This window comes from Carlito syrichta, unplaced genomic scaffold (genome assembly GCF_000164805.1).
Source record: "Carlito syrichta isolate Samal-C Ts95f unplaced genomic scaffold, Tarsius_syrichta-2.0.1 Scaffold315335, whole genome shotgun sequence".
NCBI classification, from domain to species: Eukaryota; Metazoa; Chordata; class Mammalia; order Primates; family Tarsiidae; genus Carlito; species Carlito syrichta.
Genome location: NW_007259431.1, coordinates 154,200 through 172,479, shown reverse-complemented (window position 1 = coordinate 172,479; position 18,280 = coordinate 154,200). Strand labels below are relative to the sequence as shown.

General features: G+C 36.5%; 1 long non-coding RNA gene across 1 annotated transcript in view; it reads right to left on the bottom strand.

The window, feature by feature from the left end:
- Positions 1 to 2,306: 2,306 nt before the first annotated feature.
- LOC103275133 overlaps positions 2,307 to 18,280 on the bottom strand; it is a 46,376-nt gene continuing 30,402 nt past the window's right edge. Inside the window, exons 2-3 of the long non-coding RNA XR_505292.1 lie at positions 10,360 to 10,472; positions 2,307 to 3,109 (exon numbers count right to left, since the gene is read on the bottom strand). This is a non-coding gene — a long non-coding RNA (uncharacterized LOC103275133). The remainder of the gene's footprint in view (positions 3,110 to 10,359; positions 10,473 to 18,280) is intronic.

The window sequence follows — 18,280 nt, the reverse complement described above, 5'->3', positions numbered from 1 at the left end:
CTCGCTCACATGGTACTTAGGTTTTCAAGAGGGCAACTTGGAGAAGGAGCACATTGGCAAGGCAAGGTGACAGAGGTGTGGCCACGAAAGTGCATACCAGACTTCCAACTATGGGGAGCACACTTAACCATGGGGCCCCAGCTGTTGCCCTCAGAAAGTAAAAGAAAGTTTACTTGAACACAAGCACGGAGATCCCATAACAGTCAATTTGATAACCTAGACAGCTACTAAGCAACTAACAGGTGGGTGGCAAATACAGTGTGAATAGGCTGGGCAAAGAAACGATTCATGTCATGGGCAGTATAAGACTTTCTCATGATACTCAGAATGGCACATAATTTATATATAAAGTGTTTACTTCTGGAATTTTCCATTTAATATTTTCAGACCATAGTCTGAGGTTCACTGTGGGTAACTGAAACCAAGGAAAGCAAAACCTGGATAAGGAGGAACTACTGTATTTAGTAGGATCCCTGGCCTTCAGCTCCACCCCACATCCAGTTGTGACAACCAAAAATGTCTCTAGAAATCACTATATGTTCCCTAACAGGAAAAATTTCTGGCAGGTCAGAAATTTCTGTTGAGAGGAGGCACTTAAGTTACACTCGGCATCTACTCTACTTGGTCTAAAAGTGACTTAGGTGATAGAATAAGAAAGTTAGTAAGTTGTGGGTTATATATCTATTGCCTTAGATATAAAGTTTATTTAATCCTGAAGACAACTCTAGGAGGTAAATTCTATTCTCTACTGGACAGGTGAGACCATAGAGGCACAGATAGGTTAAATAACTTGTGTAAAGCCACACAGTGAGTAGCAATACAGCTGGTATCAGGTCTAAGAAAGTCTCACCCTGGAACCCCAAGTCTCAGTTGCTGTCCTGATATCAAGATTTGATCCACTTGTTACTTTAGGGCTTAATGAGATGAGACTTGGTAGGTCAGTCCTTTCCAGAGTTGCTGAAAACTGCTTCATCAAAGAGAACTGGTCCAGGGGTTGAAAATAACTTGGAAGAGAAAAGAAAGAGTAAGATCTCCACCTATGTATACCTAGCCCATGGTAACTTAAAGAAGATATTTGTAAAATGGCCTATGTAACCTACGTATGAATAATCTAAAAACCCACAACTTAGTAACTTTCTTATTCTATCACCTAAGTCACTTTTAGACCAAGTAGATGCCAAGTGTAACTTAAGTGCCTCCTCTCAACAGAAATTTCTGGCCTGCCAGGCAGCATAATTCTCACATTGAATTCCCTCCTGTAATTGGAGATTTATATCTTCCAATTACAGAATTCCATTTGCAGATGACCCTTGTTAAAATGCTAATATCCACATTAAGCTCTGTTAGTCTTCATTTAAATAAATTAATCAAATTAGTTAGTGAATCATTTAGCAAGCCATTAAAAGTAAATTACAAAACAGGAAAGTTGTGATGGCCCAGTCAGGGGCAGGGAAATGTGGTTACCAGGTATTGTGCAGGAAAGCCATACCTATTGCTGGGAACTAGTCGTGTGGGACAGTACAGGGCAGACCATGTGCTGAGCAAAAGGCAGGTGAATAGCAGTGAGGGAGGCATGGAAAGTCACTCCCAGGAAACTTCACCTCCTTGCTCTCCTTCTTTCCAGTTTCCTATTTGATAGTCTGTCTGATACCCCAGAGTTCTTCTCTCAAAGTGCAGATTGGTTAGCTTGTCCACGACAGGCTGCACAGTAGACGTGTGTCTGCACAGCACAATATGAGGGGCTGAATTCTATCCCAAGTGGCAAGGCTCTTCCTTGAATTATCTACACAAACTGATTTCTACATTAATGACATATGGATTTCCATGTGCAGAAAACCTAAGCCTGAATCTGCACTACTCATGGCTTTTCACAGGCTTCTCTAAAATCTTGCAAAACAAAACTTCATTTCTGTGGGACAAGAAACTTGGAATGAGGATGGTCTATCACTTGCTGTAGATGCCACCCTTTGGGCAGGAAAATCTTCTCTTGCTGTCTTCTGTAGGGAGGCAAAAAGGAATTCCATTCCTTCTTTCCCTAGCTAATTACCTCTAAACAAAAAGGAGTAGATAACTACTTGTTTTCTTTGAACCAGATAGTATTAGACAATCACTACAAAAAAAGGCTTCCTATCTGAAAGTGCCTATTGTGAGAATTTTTCTTCAAAAAAGAATGAAGAAATAAAATGTCACTGAAATTTAAACTAGGCTCTATAATTAAGCTCTTTAAATCTGCTCAAAACAATTTTCAAGCATTCAAATGCTAACAACTTCAAAAATATGAACAGACAAGAAAATATGAACCAAGGTTCATATAACAGGAAAAAATTTTATTGTGGAACTCTTAAAGACCAATGACTACAGAGAGAGAGAGAGAGAGAGAGAAAAATAAAACCATCATGCTGATAAAAAGCTAGGTTGAGTGGTTAATTACAAGAGTGACCAGATAAATCTTACACAAACATATCATAGAGGCTTAGAGATGGAAAGTTGATCTATATCTGACCAAACTACCTTGCCTTTTGAGAAAACTGAGTGAAAAGATAAATGTATACAAGCTTGGATTTTCAAAAAAACTTGTATTTATTATATTTTGCAACTATGATCTTTTAAAAGGGTGGCCTTAGGAAAATCTGCTTTGGCAAGCAACTGCAGAGGCTCCCGTGGAGAGGAAGTGAAAAGACTGGGCATATAAACAAGGGCTGCTGGCACGTTCAAAGCGCAGGGGATAGTTCACACAGCAAAATGTAGTCCTAAGTAAATGGGTTTCAGGCAATTTCAGTGTTAAGATAACATCATTAAGAGTAGAACAGATTGTGCTCAAACCCTGCTGTTTATAATTAACACATTGCTTCCAAATACTCCAGGGTCCCTGGTAAATAGTCTTCTGCTCACATCCACCCAGACCAATCAGAATATTTTCATCAGATTCCATGCTGGGCCAGCACCTGTTTGGACAAATCCAATAGAGCCAAAGACCACCTTTCCCTGGCCAGCTAAATAGTTGGAGGAACACAGCTTGGCTTAGTCATTGTCACAGTGTCCATATGGCTCTGAAGCTTGTTTTCACAAGAAATCATACAAGTATTTTATTATGTCAAAGTTCACCGTCCTATAAACAAAAACAGATAATATGTTAGCATCCTCACCCCAGATTGCTCAGCTTTATATAATTCTGAGAAATAAATGCAAAATAATTCACAACTAATGCTAAACAATCCTATAGTGCTAACAAGTGCACCAATAGATCTGACACTTATTTTTTCAACGTCACCAGAAACAATTTTTTTTAAAAAGTTTTTTTTGCCAAGCACCAAGTTTACCTTTCGAAAAAAAGGAAACAAAGTTAGAACTATTCAATATTCTATACTTCAACTGTACTACAAAAAGTTTAGATTTCATTTGAAAGCAATTTGCTTTTTGTCTAATAATCAGAATAATTAGAGATGCAAAAGTATTTAAATCTTCTTTGCTTCTGAACATTGTTTATCTTCCAAAACACCTGTTTTATCATTACATAATGCATAGCTCATCTGTCCTCATTTGTAGTTTTCATTCTTTTCAGTCTTTTAATGCTGGCTGACCTGTGTGTGTATTGTAACTAAATCTGTATGATCCAAGAATACGATACAACAAACAGACGATATGAATGTATATTTTTGTACTCTGATAGCAGGCAGAATAAAATAGCAGAGAGAGACATATAATTATTTTCCTTTCACCAAACTCATTCTTCACTATAAATATTCAGACTTGGAAGTTTATTATTTGAATAAATGGTCAAAATAATTAGATATAATGATCTAGCAATAAGTATAAAATTAAAGCCTTAAGTGTTCAACTCTGCAAAAATAATCATCCATGTGAGAACAGGCTTTTAAAGATTCACTAATTACATGCTCTTATTTATTAAACCATCATCAATTAATGTTTTTGTCTATTATTTTGTAATATATTGTCTAAAAAAGTTTCTAAGCAGATGATTGACGTAATTTTTTTAAAAATGTGGAATGGGGAGCTATGGAAAACACATTTAAAAATAGCTAAAAAAGAGATGGTATGGCTATTGTGGTACCTAATGGTGGACTGAAGAATATAATTATTTTATTATAATAGTGCCTCTTTGAAGAATACGGAACCTTTCCAAATGGTATAAAGCACTGCCAAAATAATCCTGTTATCATCAGTAATGATGTAACAACTAAAAAGTTGCTTAAACTAAAAAACAAAACTTATGCATAAAGACAGAGAGGTATGGTTGTTAAATAATAAAGTCATTTTATTTTATTTTTTTATTCAGCTCTAGAATCATCCACATTTATTGGCAACAAAGTACTTCTAACCCATGATTTTTAAAAAATGACACTAAATTACTGAAAAGACGTTTTTTAGAGGACCTTAGACAAGAGACAGGTATAGTAGACTACTGTTAACCACTGACAAAAAAGGTGAGTGGAATTTGTACATCTCTCCAGGCATATTCCCCACAATGACTTTGGGTTGTGTAGCTACAATGTTGTGCTATTGGTTTGGTTTTTGGGTTTTTTTGGCATTGGATCAAACAAAAGTTTTAGGGAAACTAAGATTAAAACAACTTAAATTCCAAAACAAGGAGAATTCCTAAATTACTTAATGGAATATTACACAGTCACATGAAATGCTCACTAAGAAGGTGTACCAACAATATTAAGTGAGAAAAGGAGACCACAGACTTGCAAATACGAGGAGGACCCCAAAAAACTGGAACTTATTTAATTAAAAAATTGTGTATTAATTCTTACATGTTTAAACTTCAGTCACATTCAAAATACTCTCCATTTGAGGCAATACATGTATCAAGATGCTTTCTCCACTGCTCAGAACAGTTTTTGAACTTGTCAATTTAGGAATGCCTTTTAGTGCTTCTGCTGTTTTTTTTGTTTCACCTCTCCCACATCAGCAAAATGTTTCCCATTGATGACTTTTTTCATCCGAGGAAACAACAAAAAAAGTCACTTTGGGCAAGATCAGGTAAATAGTGAGGATGGGACACAGGGGTCATCACAGTATGGGCAGGTGTGCTGTCATGATGGAAGAACCAGTCAGCTATTTGCCACAACTCAGGACGTTTCTTCAACACATTGTGACACAACCTTCTCAAAACTTCCATACAAAAACTTTGGTTGAACGTTTGATCTGGAGGAACAAATTTTAAGTGGCCTGTCCACCAAAAGATAATTCCCCCCTCATATGTCGTGACAGCTACAGAGAAATGTTTGTCTAATGAACTATTACTAGAAGAGGGCATCAATGAAAATGCTGTGATGTTTGTGGCATGACTCCTTTATTTTTATTTTTTTGAGTCAGGGACTCTCATTCTGTCACCTAGGCTGGAGTGCAGTGGCACAATCACTATGCTCATGGCTCATGACAGCCTTGACCTCCTGGCCTCAGGCAATACTTCCACCTCAGCATCCCAAGTAGCTAGGATTACAGGCATGTAGCACCATGCCTGACAAGTTGTTTTTTATTTTTTGTACGATGAGGTTTCTTTATGTTGCCCATGCTGGTCTCAAACTTCTGGGTTCAAGCAATCCACCTGCTTCAGACTCCCAAAATTCTTGGGTTCAGGTGTGAGCCACCACACCTGGTCCCTTTATTTTTTTGAGAAATCTATTTGTGTTATGATAGCATAACCTGTGCAATAAAATTTTCTTTAACAGAATGAATGGAGTGATTTTAAAACATTAAGAAACCTAAATGTATTCGTTCATAAGAGCTTCGCTATACTCCATTTCTACTCTTTGTTACTGTTAAGTACTCATGCAAACTGAATCATACAGTAAGTTTTAGATTTCTAAAAAAAAAAAAAAACTAAATTAATCAGGAATTGAATGTAAGATAATTCCTTTAAGAAACATTTATTGCCAAAAATTTATTGTACCTCTATCCTTCCTCCACTCCTGATATAAGTGACTTGCCAATTGATCCCATGGAAGAATTCATTAGAATAACCAAAGAACCAACATCAAAAATTATGTCACACACTCCAAAGATAACATTGTGTTTTAATGTACTTGAAGTCAAACAATCCACTTTAAAGAAAGTTTCAACTTACAAAGAGACTTCTGACTTTGTATGTATGTTCTCTGGCGTTTCATGGCTTCACATGCTATTAGATTCATGTAAACACAACCATAAGACTTTGGATAACTTTTATATTCTACAGCAGAGTCTTTCTCCCACAGAACAAAAGTGAATTATTTTCTAAAGTAAGCAGCTAGAAAAAAAATAGAGCAAACACAAATCGTGCTGGTAATTTTTCTAAGAGTAATTCTGAGAATTTAAAATACTTTAATAAAGTAAATTATATGGCGTATATTTAAGGATTTAATTATGCCTATACTCTTTTATTTCATTTTGTTGGTTATTTTATTCTGTATTAAAATACTCTTTTCCAGCCTGTAATCCCGCGCCTTTGGGAGGCTGAGGTGAGTGGATTGCCTGAGCCCGTGGGTTCGAGACCCGCCTGGGCAACTTGGCGAGACCTCATCTCTACAATAAATTAAAAATTAGCCAGGTGTGGTAGGGTGTGCCTGTAGTTCCAGTTACTCGGAAGGCTGAGGTGGAAGGATCGCTGGAGCCCAGCAGGCTCAGGCTGCGGTGGCCGGGAGCGGCCACTGCACTCCAGTCTGGGCGATACAGTGAGACTCCAACTCAAAAAATAAAAAAATTTAAAAAAATAAAATACTCTTTTCCTATAGGATACTATTTTACTTCCTTTTGTTTTTAAGGGCAGTTTGAGTTTGAGTTTGTTTTTTTTTAAATTTGGTTCTTCTGACAACTTCAACCATATCACTTTATGCTGCAGCTTAATTTATCTTATGGTGTCTTCCCACTGACTATGGAGAAAAACAATTATAAATTGGTAACTACTATTCACATTAAGAACAATGCAGGAACAATATTTAACAAGCGTCTCAGTTCATCTGTTATCTGCCTTCTCCCTTACTCTACCTCCATATTCTGTATTCCCTTTCTGGAATCAGCTTCCTACTGCTTCTTGTCCAAACTTTTCTACTGCTCCTTGGTCTCCTTCCAAGCTTAACTGAAACTTGGCTTCCCACAAAGGACAGTTTCTTTGATTCTTTTCAATGAAAGTTAACTCTCTACTATACCCCAGACAGTTCTGTCAGGTGGGGTTGACATCCTTGTGCAAAAAGCTCTACTCCTCTGAGACTTGGACCATTCAGTTCACTACTTGGTCACCCCTCCCCTTGTCACCATCCCTTAGTCATAGAATAATTAAACATACAATTCAGCCTTCCTTTTCATCCCAAGATCTCCATCAACCGAGTGACTTCACTGAACACTTCTCTTTCTCATACCAATGACTGTCTTTAACATTTTGATGATACTCAAAAAAGCTCTACCTCTGAAAACATAATTCAAACCCTCTATTTTCTGATCCCCAATTTCTTCCTTTTTTGCTATCTAGAACATCTTGGGACAATCAATTCACAAACTCCCTTATTTTCTCCTTATCTACAAATATTTCCTGAGTATCTATATGCCAGGCGCCACTATTATCCCCTGACTGGCTTTACTTCCTCCTTCCTGCCCTTTCTAGTTTAGATTCCATGGCTCATGAGGTCAAGTGTTCACTTGCTAAGCATCTACTGAACTCACCTGGCAAAGCCCCAATACTATGATGTGATTTCAGTTATAATTCTTTGCTATCCTAGTTTCTAGCACATGGAATGCTGTTGGAGCAGATCATAAGTCTCACAGATTAGTGCCACTGTAAATTCAAGGTCAAAAACCTCAACACTCTCAACAAGTTGCTTTCCTTATAACACTTTCTTCTATCACCCATGGCAGCTATTGAAAACTTTCCATATTTCTCTAAACTGCCACCACCTCTGCCCTTGGTCTCAATTTTGCCTCCTCCTTCACAGAGAAAATAGAAATAATTAGATCATAGCTCGCTCAACTTTGTGCCACCCAAACTCCAAATTCAGCTCCGTCTGAATCCATCTTTTCCTCTTGTTATAATACAAGAGGATTCCCCACCCTCATCCAGAGCTGTTTTAACTCATATTCTAAATTCCATGGTTATGTAACATTTCAAGAATTTTGTGCTTTAAATTAATATTTCTTTTTATATCATTAATTCTTCTTCTCTATCTTTTCTTTCCTATTGGCATTTAAATTTGCTCAAATCTTTAAGAAAGAAATGACAGCCCTCTCTCAACCCTACAATCCCTTTAGGAGATATAATCCTATTTTTGTTGCAAAAAATCCTAGAATACATATTCATGAGAATAGTATATAGCTACATTATACATGTTGCTACATCTCCCCAAAGCCTAGCATTGTGTTCTTTTTATAAATTATAGGCAACACAATGTTAAATCTTTGTAAATGAATGAAAAGCATTATCTCTATTTGCTACATGTACACTCATAAATACTATTTACACTCACTATACCTGATTTCTACTTCATCATACTACTGAAAAGTATTCCTGATAGAGTTACAAACAAATGACTGCTTGATTTCTCTGCTTGATTTCTTGGCAGCGATTGACTTTTGGTCATGACTTCCTTTCCTTAGGTTTTCCTAGTTGTCTTGTATATACAACTTTATATGTAACTGCTTTATCCATTTAAGCTCACATCATGTGTATTTTCCTTCAAAAGTATAATTTTCAATAACTACGAAGTGTTTTTTCTTAAGAATGTATGATAAGTTACTGATGAACTGATTCCCAGTGTAGCCATTTAGGTTGTGTCCTGTGATGATCCCTGTGATCTAATTACTTGTTTTCTGTCACAGCTATCTGGAAGTAGGTTAACCTACCTCTTCTTTGGTAACTACTCTTGGGACTTCCTCTCTTATCAAGGAATGAGACAGTCTCCTTAACTCTATTCTTCTTGCTGCCCCAGAAAACAAGTTCACATGGTTCCCTTTCATCTGATGTTTTACTGCTAATCACTATAGAAAACAGGCAATGTTTACTCATTTACTAAGTTTAAAGCACTGTGCTAGATTTAAGGACAAGGCAGGAATAGAAAGACAGTCTGCTTTGAGCTTCATGGACTTATATTCTAAAAAAAAGATGAAGTCCATTCAATTAATTATTTAATTAAAACTATGAGAAGTATCATGAGGAACAAAATGGGACTTTCCTAATTGGGTGTGTGTATGGACAGGGCGAGATGATAGTGATCGTGGTAAGTTCGAAAAGGTTTCTTTAAGGAACATTTAAAGTGAAGTCTAAATATGTAGCAGTTATAAAGATGAAGGAGAAGTTGGAAAATGCTGCATAGCCAAGGATAGGAAGCAGAATGGTGAATTTATAACTGAAAAGAGCCAAAGTGGTTAAAGTACAGATACTGAGGAAAGAAGGTATGTATGCCAGATGTGGCCGGCACAGGCAGGAACCAGATCATTTGGGCTTTGCAGGCTATTTAAAAGATTCTATTATTTATCCTAAGAGCTATGGGAAACTTTATGATTAATTTAAAAAGGATGCTAGAATGGAACCTTCATATTCAAAAAGATTGGTAACACACTGTCTTATGGATTGTCTTGTTCAGCCTACACATTACCTGTTTGACTACCTACCATCTCAGCTGCAACCATGAGATGAAGTCACTCATATAAATGGTTTGAACATTTTCCATGAAACTCATTATATTTTCAGACAGTTCTCATTTTGACAAGCATATTTTCTTCCCTAAAACTTTTAATGTTCTACAATTATTCAGAATTAATTTCAACCATTTTGCATATGACAGCCTCTGAAATACTTGGGGGTTGTAACAGGATTCCTCATTTTACCACTCCCCTCCTGCCCCTTCCCCAGCATGTACCCATTTATCAGTGACTCTCTGAAAACTCTAAACACAGAACAGCACACTAGATTTGATTGCCTATGACAGCACATAGGAGAACTATTATATCCCTTGAGGTAGACACTATATTTCTATCAGTGTTACCTAAGTCAGGAATTTTATAGCCTTGTAGTCAGCTAAAAAACTTAAGACTTATGCCAGGTATCTTCTATTTTGTTTTAGTATGTAACAGTTTTTTGTAGCCAACTGTCTGCCACATCTGACCTTGCTGTTATGGGATTATCTATTCCAGTCCTTTAAGGTCTTTCAGAATTTTAGTATTTGTCATCTACATATTAGCTATTTCTCCCAATCTTACGTCATTTGCAAATTTAATGAGAAGGTCCATTCTTGGCACTTAAATGGGGTTTTTTTCTTATTTAAATGACTAACAACATTATATTAGGAAAAACATTAATTTTATATTTAGTATATTATTTACCTAATTCAAGACATTTTACCTTATCAATCATTCTACTCTTACCTCGCAATAGCTCTGATGAAGTCTAGAGACACTGTGCATTTGTATTTTGGTCCATCAAGCTGATCGTCATGGCCAACCAGGGTTAACAGTTGAAGGGTCACCAGAGAGGTAATCTAAAAATAAGGGAACACTTTTATGAGAAACTGATTTAATGAGGTTATGTGTTGTCTTTGTTTCTGAAACAATGCCTTTGATAAAGATATATAACTGAGTCCACAAAAGTACCTGCAAAAAAATTATGATTTTGAAATCTATAAACATCAATTTGTACATATGTTTAAAGTCCTAGTTTAATAACAATTAAAACTAGTTGTCAGAGTCCTAGTTTAACAACTGATTCAAACCAACAATCAGTCCTTAATGATTCCACTAGAGACAGTTTCTTTTTCTTAGTGACTCAGACACATGCCTGCTAAATCCTTAACACCACAAATAAAGCACATTCCTTCCCTACATGAGCATTTTATGGATTTTCTATCTAAATACTTCAAAATATGAAATCTATACTCTCTTGGGAATCAAACAATTAAAATGCAAATTTAGGCCTTTTCTTTAGAGTTGGGTAACTGGTTAGATGAGAGATAAGAAATGCATCCTAGGCCTGGCTTGATGGCTCAAGCCTGTAATCTCAGCACTTTGGGAGGCCAAGGCAAGAGGATTACCTGAGCCCACGGGTTCGAGACCAGACTGGGCAACTTGGTGAGACCTCGTCTCTACAATAAATCAAAAAATTAGCCAGGTGTGGTAGCACGTGCCTATAGTTCCGGCTACTTGGAAGGTTGAGGCAGAAGGATGTTGGAGCCAGTGGGTCAATGCTGGGGTGGCCGTGAGTGTGCCACTGCACTCCAGCCTGGGCAATGGAGTGAGACTCTGACTCAAAAAAAACCACAAAAAACAAAAAAACACAAAAAAGAAATGCATCCTTTGGACTTGGGCTTAGTATTGCTTTAAAACTTATCACTAATCAGAATTTGGGAAAACACTGGCAAAAGCAAAAGTGTATTTTGAAAGGTCAAAATCAAAGTACAAAATGACTTCACATTCATAAAGCCAACCAAAGTGTTAAATGCTATAAAATCTAAGAAAGCTTATGTAAGAGGTGAAATTCTTTGAGCAGCCAATTGTTTTCTCCCAATTTCTTATGTTTATTTCCTATAGGCTAGCAGAAAAAAAAATGCCACAATAGTAAGAAGAAAATATCTGGAGAGTTGGTCAGCTATAACTGCTCTATGGCTATGTGGGTAAGAGTCTTAAGTTTTTTTTTTTTGAGTTGGAGTCTCACTCGGTCGCCCAGGCTAGAGTGCAGTGGCCGCTCCCGGCCACCGCAGCCTCGACCTGCTGGGCTCAGGCGATCCTTCCGCCTCAGCCTTCCGAGTAGCCGGAATTACAGGCATGCGCTACCACGCCCGGCTGATTTTTTGATTTATTGTAGAGATGAGGTCTTGCTGCCCAGGCGGGTCTCGAACCCGCAGGCTCAGGCAATCCACTCACCTCAGCCTCCCAAAGGCGCGGGATTACAGGCTGAGCCACCGAGCCCGGCTGAGTCTTAAGTTTTAATACCTGCTATATTTAATCATATATGTCTTAGGAATTAAAATGCTTACTTAATTAGAGACCAATACTTTACAGTTGCTAAGTAAACATTCTCCAAATAATAACACCACTAATAGTAGTGATTTGTTTGGTATTATATACTCTATACACATTATCTCATTTGTTCCTCATGACTCCACAAGGTGGACAGTACTTTTTATAGATGAGCTTAGAGAGATGTTAAATAACTTTCTCCAGAGCCCAGAGCTTAGAGAGATGTTAAATAACTTTCTCCAGAGCCCAGAGCTTGCAAGAATTCCAACCAAGAATCCATGTTCATCTTACTATGCTTACATGGACTCTACTACATTTTCCATTACAGTTTTGAAGAAAAAACTCTCCTGCAGTGTTCAGTCAGCTGTTATTATTTTTTAATAAGTTAAAGGATGAACAGATAATAGATATCTTATATAGAGTATCTTATATAGAGAAAACACTATACTGAATAAATATAAGGCATTACTTCAATGAGAAAAAACTGTATTAATATATCAAAATATGAAACTGCATTCAAAAAGCTAAGACTTTAATTTTAATTCAGTATCATTAACTAATTAGATTCCAACTGGAAGCAGTTGTAAACAACATTTTTATAAATGCTCTGTGTGTTGAAAAGAATATGTATTTTGCTGCTGTTATGTGCTTTGTTATATATTTGTCTATTAGATAAGGCTTGTTATCAGTTATTCAAATCTTATATTATACCATTTAAAAAGTCTACTTGATCTATCACAACTGAGAGGTATTAAAATTCTCTAATATCACAGTCATTTTCTTCTTGTAATTCTGTTACTTTTTGCTTTACATTTCTGAAGCTACGTTACTAAGTGCATGCAGACTTAAAATTACTATGTTTTGCTGTCAAATTAAACCTTTTCATTATACAGTGATCCTTTTCCTCTCCAATGATATCAGTAATTTACAGTGTATTTTTTCTAGTATATGTATTTTGAGTCGGGGTCTTACTCTTTCGCCTAAGCTGGAGTGCAATGGCACAATTGTGGCTCACTGCAGCCTTGACTTCCTGGGCTCAGGTGATCCTTCTACTTCAGCTCAGTCTCCCAAGTAGCTGGGACTATAGGTGCACACCACCAAGCCTGATTAATTATTTTTTTTATTTTGGTAGGAGTAAAATCTTGCTATATTGCCTAGGCTAGTCTAGAACTCCTGGGCTCAAGTAAATGTTCTGCCTTGGCCTCCCAAAGTGCTTGGGATCACAGATATAAGCCACCATGCTCAGCCTTTTTTCTAATCTTAACATTAGCTATATCAGCATCCTTTTATGCCTTTCCCCTATGTAATTTTTCATAACTTTCTTTCAAGTTTTATGTTTTCTTAGCTTTAGTCAGCTCTCATGCAAATAACACATGGTGGAGTTTTGTTTTGAGAGTCAATTTGACAATTTTTATGTTTCAGTAGGACCAGATACTCCATTTGCTTTTAATGTATCTAATGATTTTCTAAAATGTTATTTCTACCATTATGTCAACCTTTCTATTAATACTTGTCCTTCCTTTCTGATGTGCCCTCATTCCTTTCTTGCTTCTTACTATATTGAACCGTAATATTTTCTTGTCTCATTGTTTTACTCTACTACCTTGGAAGTAGTTATATATTCCATTTTAGTGCTAATGTCAATTTTGATTTCTTTTGGTTTTCATGCTATTTTAATAATAGAAATCTTTATTTCCAACTTACAAAATTCTTTCTAGCTGTTTTTTAGAGGGGGTTGAAATCACAGAATGTGATACGCATACAGCAATTCTTTGAAATTTGTCAGGTTCTCTGGGAGGAAAGAAGGTAGCACAGGCTCTGGATGTCACTGTGACAGACTAAAATTGACCATAGTGGCCACCAAACACGTGTTGTCCACAAAGCCCCTTCCCCCTTTGTCCCAAGAATGTCTCCAGCTGATGGCAAATGAGCACAAAGCATGCCCACTGTCTGTGATGACTTACTCCAGGCAAACGAGGAAGGGTGTGACTACAGCTTTCACTCTTACTTATAAACGTACCTATATAATATCCTCCATTTTGCCTCTTGGCCTGCGAAGGCTAAAATATTTACTATGTGGCCCTTTACACAAACCCCTGCATTAGAGATTGCTGAATTCAAATGGTTAACTTAACCAGTGTTGAAACTGAGATATTCAGTGACTTGCCCAAAGTGATGATGACTAGAAGGTACCAGGAATTCACTTGACCAGGACTCAGGTCTCAGAACTCCAACACCAATTTTTTTTTTAAACATGCCTAAGCTGTGATCACAGCTAAGTGAGCACATATCTAGTAAGTTATATTATCTTTTGCTTGATAAAAGAGTACTGGGATGATCTGACAAACAGTCATAAAAGGGGCATTCAATAGGATAAATCCAGCAATAGGCCTTCAGCACTAAGCTTTACAAAGGACTGCTTGTCCCTTAACTTGGAAATCTGGTACATGCTACAAGTTTGTACCCACCATAGAGGTGGAGTTGTCTGGCTGCTACTAAAGGTAATAAGATCATTCAGTTATGTTCTTCCCACTCCCACTCTTGGGTCTACCCTAATACTATGCTTAATCTGTTTTCAGAAGAGAAATATAGTTTAGGAGACAAAAATTAAATGTTAGGAAGACCTACCTTTCACCACTTTACTAGCAGTTGACTTCAAATTAGTCACTTAAACAATCTTGCCCTCAATTTTCAAAACAAAAAATCATCCTAATAATACATCAGCCATGCAGACATGTTCTTATAAGATAACTAAAAATGAATACCAAAAAACTGTAAAACTAATAAATTATTTCAGTAAAGTTGCAAAACTCAAAAATCAACAGACAAAAATCAGTTGCATGTTTATACACTAATAATGAACTATCTGAAAAAGGAATTAAGAAAGCAATCTCATTTACAGCAAAAAAGAATAAAATACTTAGAAATAAATTTAAGCAAGATGAGGAAAGACTTACTGAAAACTACAAAACTGCTAAAAAAATTTTAAGAAGGCACAAATAACTAAAAACATATCTGTGTTTAAGGACTGGAAGGATTAAGATCATTAAAATGTCCATACAACCTAATGTAACCTACAGATTCACTGAAATTCCTACCAAAATTTTTCACAGAAATAGAAAAAAATTCTTAAAGTTCATATGAAATCACTAAAGATGTTGAATAGCCAAGAGTGACCTTGAGAAAGAAGAACAAAGCCGGCAGCATCACACTTCCTAATTTAAACTATATTACAAAGCTATAGTAATCAAAATAATGTGGTACTGGCCCAAAAGCAAACACACAGAACAATAGAACAGAACAGAAAGTCCAGAACTTAGGTCATGCATATAAGGTCAACTAAATCTTTGACAAGGATACCAACAAGACAATGGGAAAAGGATAGTCTTTTCAATAAATAGTACTGGAAATACTGGATATCCACAAGGCCAAAAAAAAAAAAGAAAAGAGAAACTGAATCCTTATCTTACACCACCAAAAATAAACTCAAAATGGACTAAAGACTTAAATGTAAGATATGAAACCATAAAACTCCTATAAGAAAACATAGGGAAAAAGCCCTTGGATATTAGTTTTGGCAGCGATTTTCTGGATATGATACCAAAAGTACAGGAAACAATAGCAAAAATAAACTAGTAGGATTACATCATACTCAACAGCTTCTGCATAGCAAAAACAAAATATCAATAAATTGACAAGGCAATCTACAGAATGGGGGAAAATCAAGTAAGTTAATAGCATAAAAAAGATAAAGAAAATTATATTAGCAATTATTTTTAAAGTAAACTAAATGCATCAAATAAAAGACAAAGATTAACTGAAAAAACAAATATGACACTGTTTAGAAAAGATGCTGTTTAGATATGTATGTGCTTCTGTTTCATTTGCATCTACTTTTTATGTATCTTCTTATCAGTTAAGGGCAAAGGACAGAATGAGACACATTACGCAAATACTAAAAAGATATATCAGAAAGAGATTATTTCTAAAAACCATGACAAGGCAAATTCTATATAGCCTTCTCAGTTTGGAAACAGGTCGAAATTCACGATGAGAGCAGGTCTGAAATTTTTATGAATGGGAACATAAGGAGAAAAGAATTAACACAGTCTTCTATGGCAAAATATATTAACTTCGCTCCTTTCTATTTTTCTATAAGGGATTCATAATAGTCATTTGAAAAATCACACATTAAACTCCATTTAGTATTAAAGGCAGGTCTCTCTAGTATATTTCTTTTAATATAGAAGAGAACACTAATTACCTTTTACTCGGTCACTGGCATTTCCTCATTATAATTCTTTTTTTTTGAGTTGGAGTCTCACTCTGTCACCCAGACTGGAGTGCAGTGGCCGCTCCCAGCCACCGCAGCCTCGACCTGCTGGGCTCCAGCAATCCTTCTACCTCAGCCTTCCAAGTAGCCAGAATTACAGGTGTGCGCTACCACGCCTGGCTAATTTTTTGATTTATTGTAGAGATGAGGTCTTGCCTGTCCAGGCGGGTCTCGAACCCACAGGCTCCTCAGCCTCCCAAAGGTGCGGGATTACAGGCTGAGCCACCGAGCCCGGCTCATTATATTTCTTATACCTGCTACTTTCTTGTTAATTCAAATATTCTCACATACTTAATTAGATTCTTCAATCCAAATTGTATGTTAAATTACTCTTCTTCTACAATGTTTTCATAGAGAAACAAGATCTGTCTTTAACCTAGTTAAGTTAGAAATTCAAGAATATTTTCAGATACTTTACGGTTTTTTTACTTTTACCATATTAGGGTTTTTTTCTTTTTTTTTAATAGATGAGGTCTTACTCTGTTGCCCAGGCTGGAGCATAGTGGTGTGCAGTCTCGAACATCTGGGCTCAGGTGATTTTCCCTCCTCAGCCTCTCAAGTACCTAGGACTACAGGCATGTGCCACTATGCCCAGCTAATTTTTTTAAAATGTTTTTCTTGTAGAAAAAATGTCTCCCTATGTTACCCAGGCCAATCCTGAACCCCTGGGGCCAAAACATGTTCATGCCTTGACCTCCCAAAGCACTGGAATTACAGACATCAGGCACTGCACTCAGCCATACCACATTAGCTGTAACAAATGTTCAAAGGCAAAAAGTTGGAACAAATAGGCCCTCGATGTAACTTTCAGTTCTGCCAGAAGTCTATCAATAAATTAATCATGTAAGTTATGCAAAGAATATAGTATCACTGCAAGATGTAGCAGTTAAAAGACACTCTCAAAATGTCAATAAGATGTTTGCTCAACGTTTTTTGGGGGGAGAGAGGGGACTGAATTAGGAAAAGCTAATATACAAGAAATCTAAACCTAAAGAGAGCAATTAAATTAAGATGTGCTGTTTCACATTAAAAGAAAACGCCTCATTTCTGAGGTCTTTCATTCCATGACTTTATCATATATATGAAAAACTCAACATATAAATACTAGCAGAATATCTAATCAATTCCATTAATTAATATTAAATAAAGCAGTGAACAAATGACCAGCCATTTAAACGTATATCTTCAGTTTATTAAAATACTGGTAAAGTAAAATGGAAAAAATCAAGTACAAAGATTAATGGGGTCAATATTTTAAATCTCAAACTTCTAGAAAAATACATATGAAACTTTTGGAAAACTATTTCTATACATGCATAAATATAAGAACATCCATCTTCCTCTCCATTATCCAATCCTTAAGTTATCTAACTTTTTATTTCCAACTGCATAACCATGAAATTCTTCCTAGAACACTTACCTAGCAGGGTAAGCCAGTACTACAAAAGGCCTGCCCTCCAAAAGACAATTCTGGGCTTTAAAAAAAATTACTTGAATATTCTGTAATCTTTATTTATTTATTTATTTATTTATTTAGCACTGTCTGATTTGCATAAGGCTTCTCATTCAATTGAGCTTTGAATTACCCTGGATTCAGAAACAAATCCTAACAAAGAACCCAAAGAGAGGGTTACAAAAAAGATAAATACAAGAAAATATCCCATCCACAAGATAAGATAGATTCAATCTTTCATGCTAATCTTTCATGCAAGTCAAACTACAAACCCGGATTCCCAGGAAGATGGCGGTGGAGTCAGTTAGACTAAGTGAGTCCCAGTGTGAGAAAGTCATACATGTCGATAAATGTGCATGTGAGTGGCTGAATGAACAGGAACTCAGGAAGTGGCCGGGGCTCTCCTAGTTAAGTGGCTGGTGTCACAGCTGCTCTGCTTGATCCCTAAGCATTTCCAGGGCTCAGAAGCCGAATGCCGTTTTTAAAAAATCAACAAAGCCCTTCCCAGAAAGAAGCTGCCAGGAGAGATTGCTGGCTCCAGGCTCTGA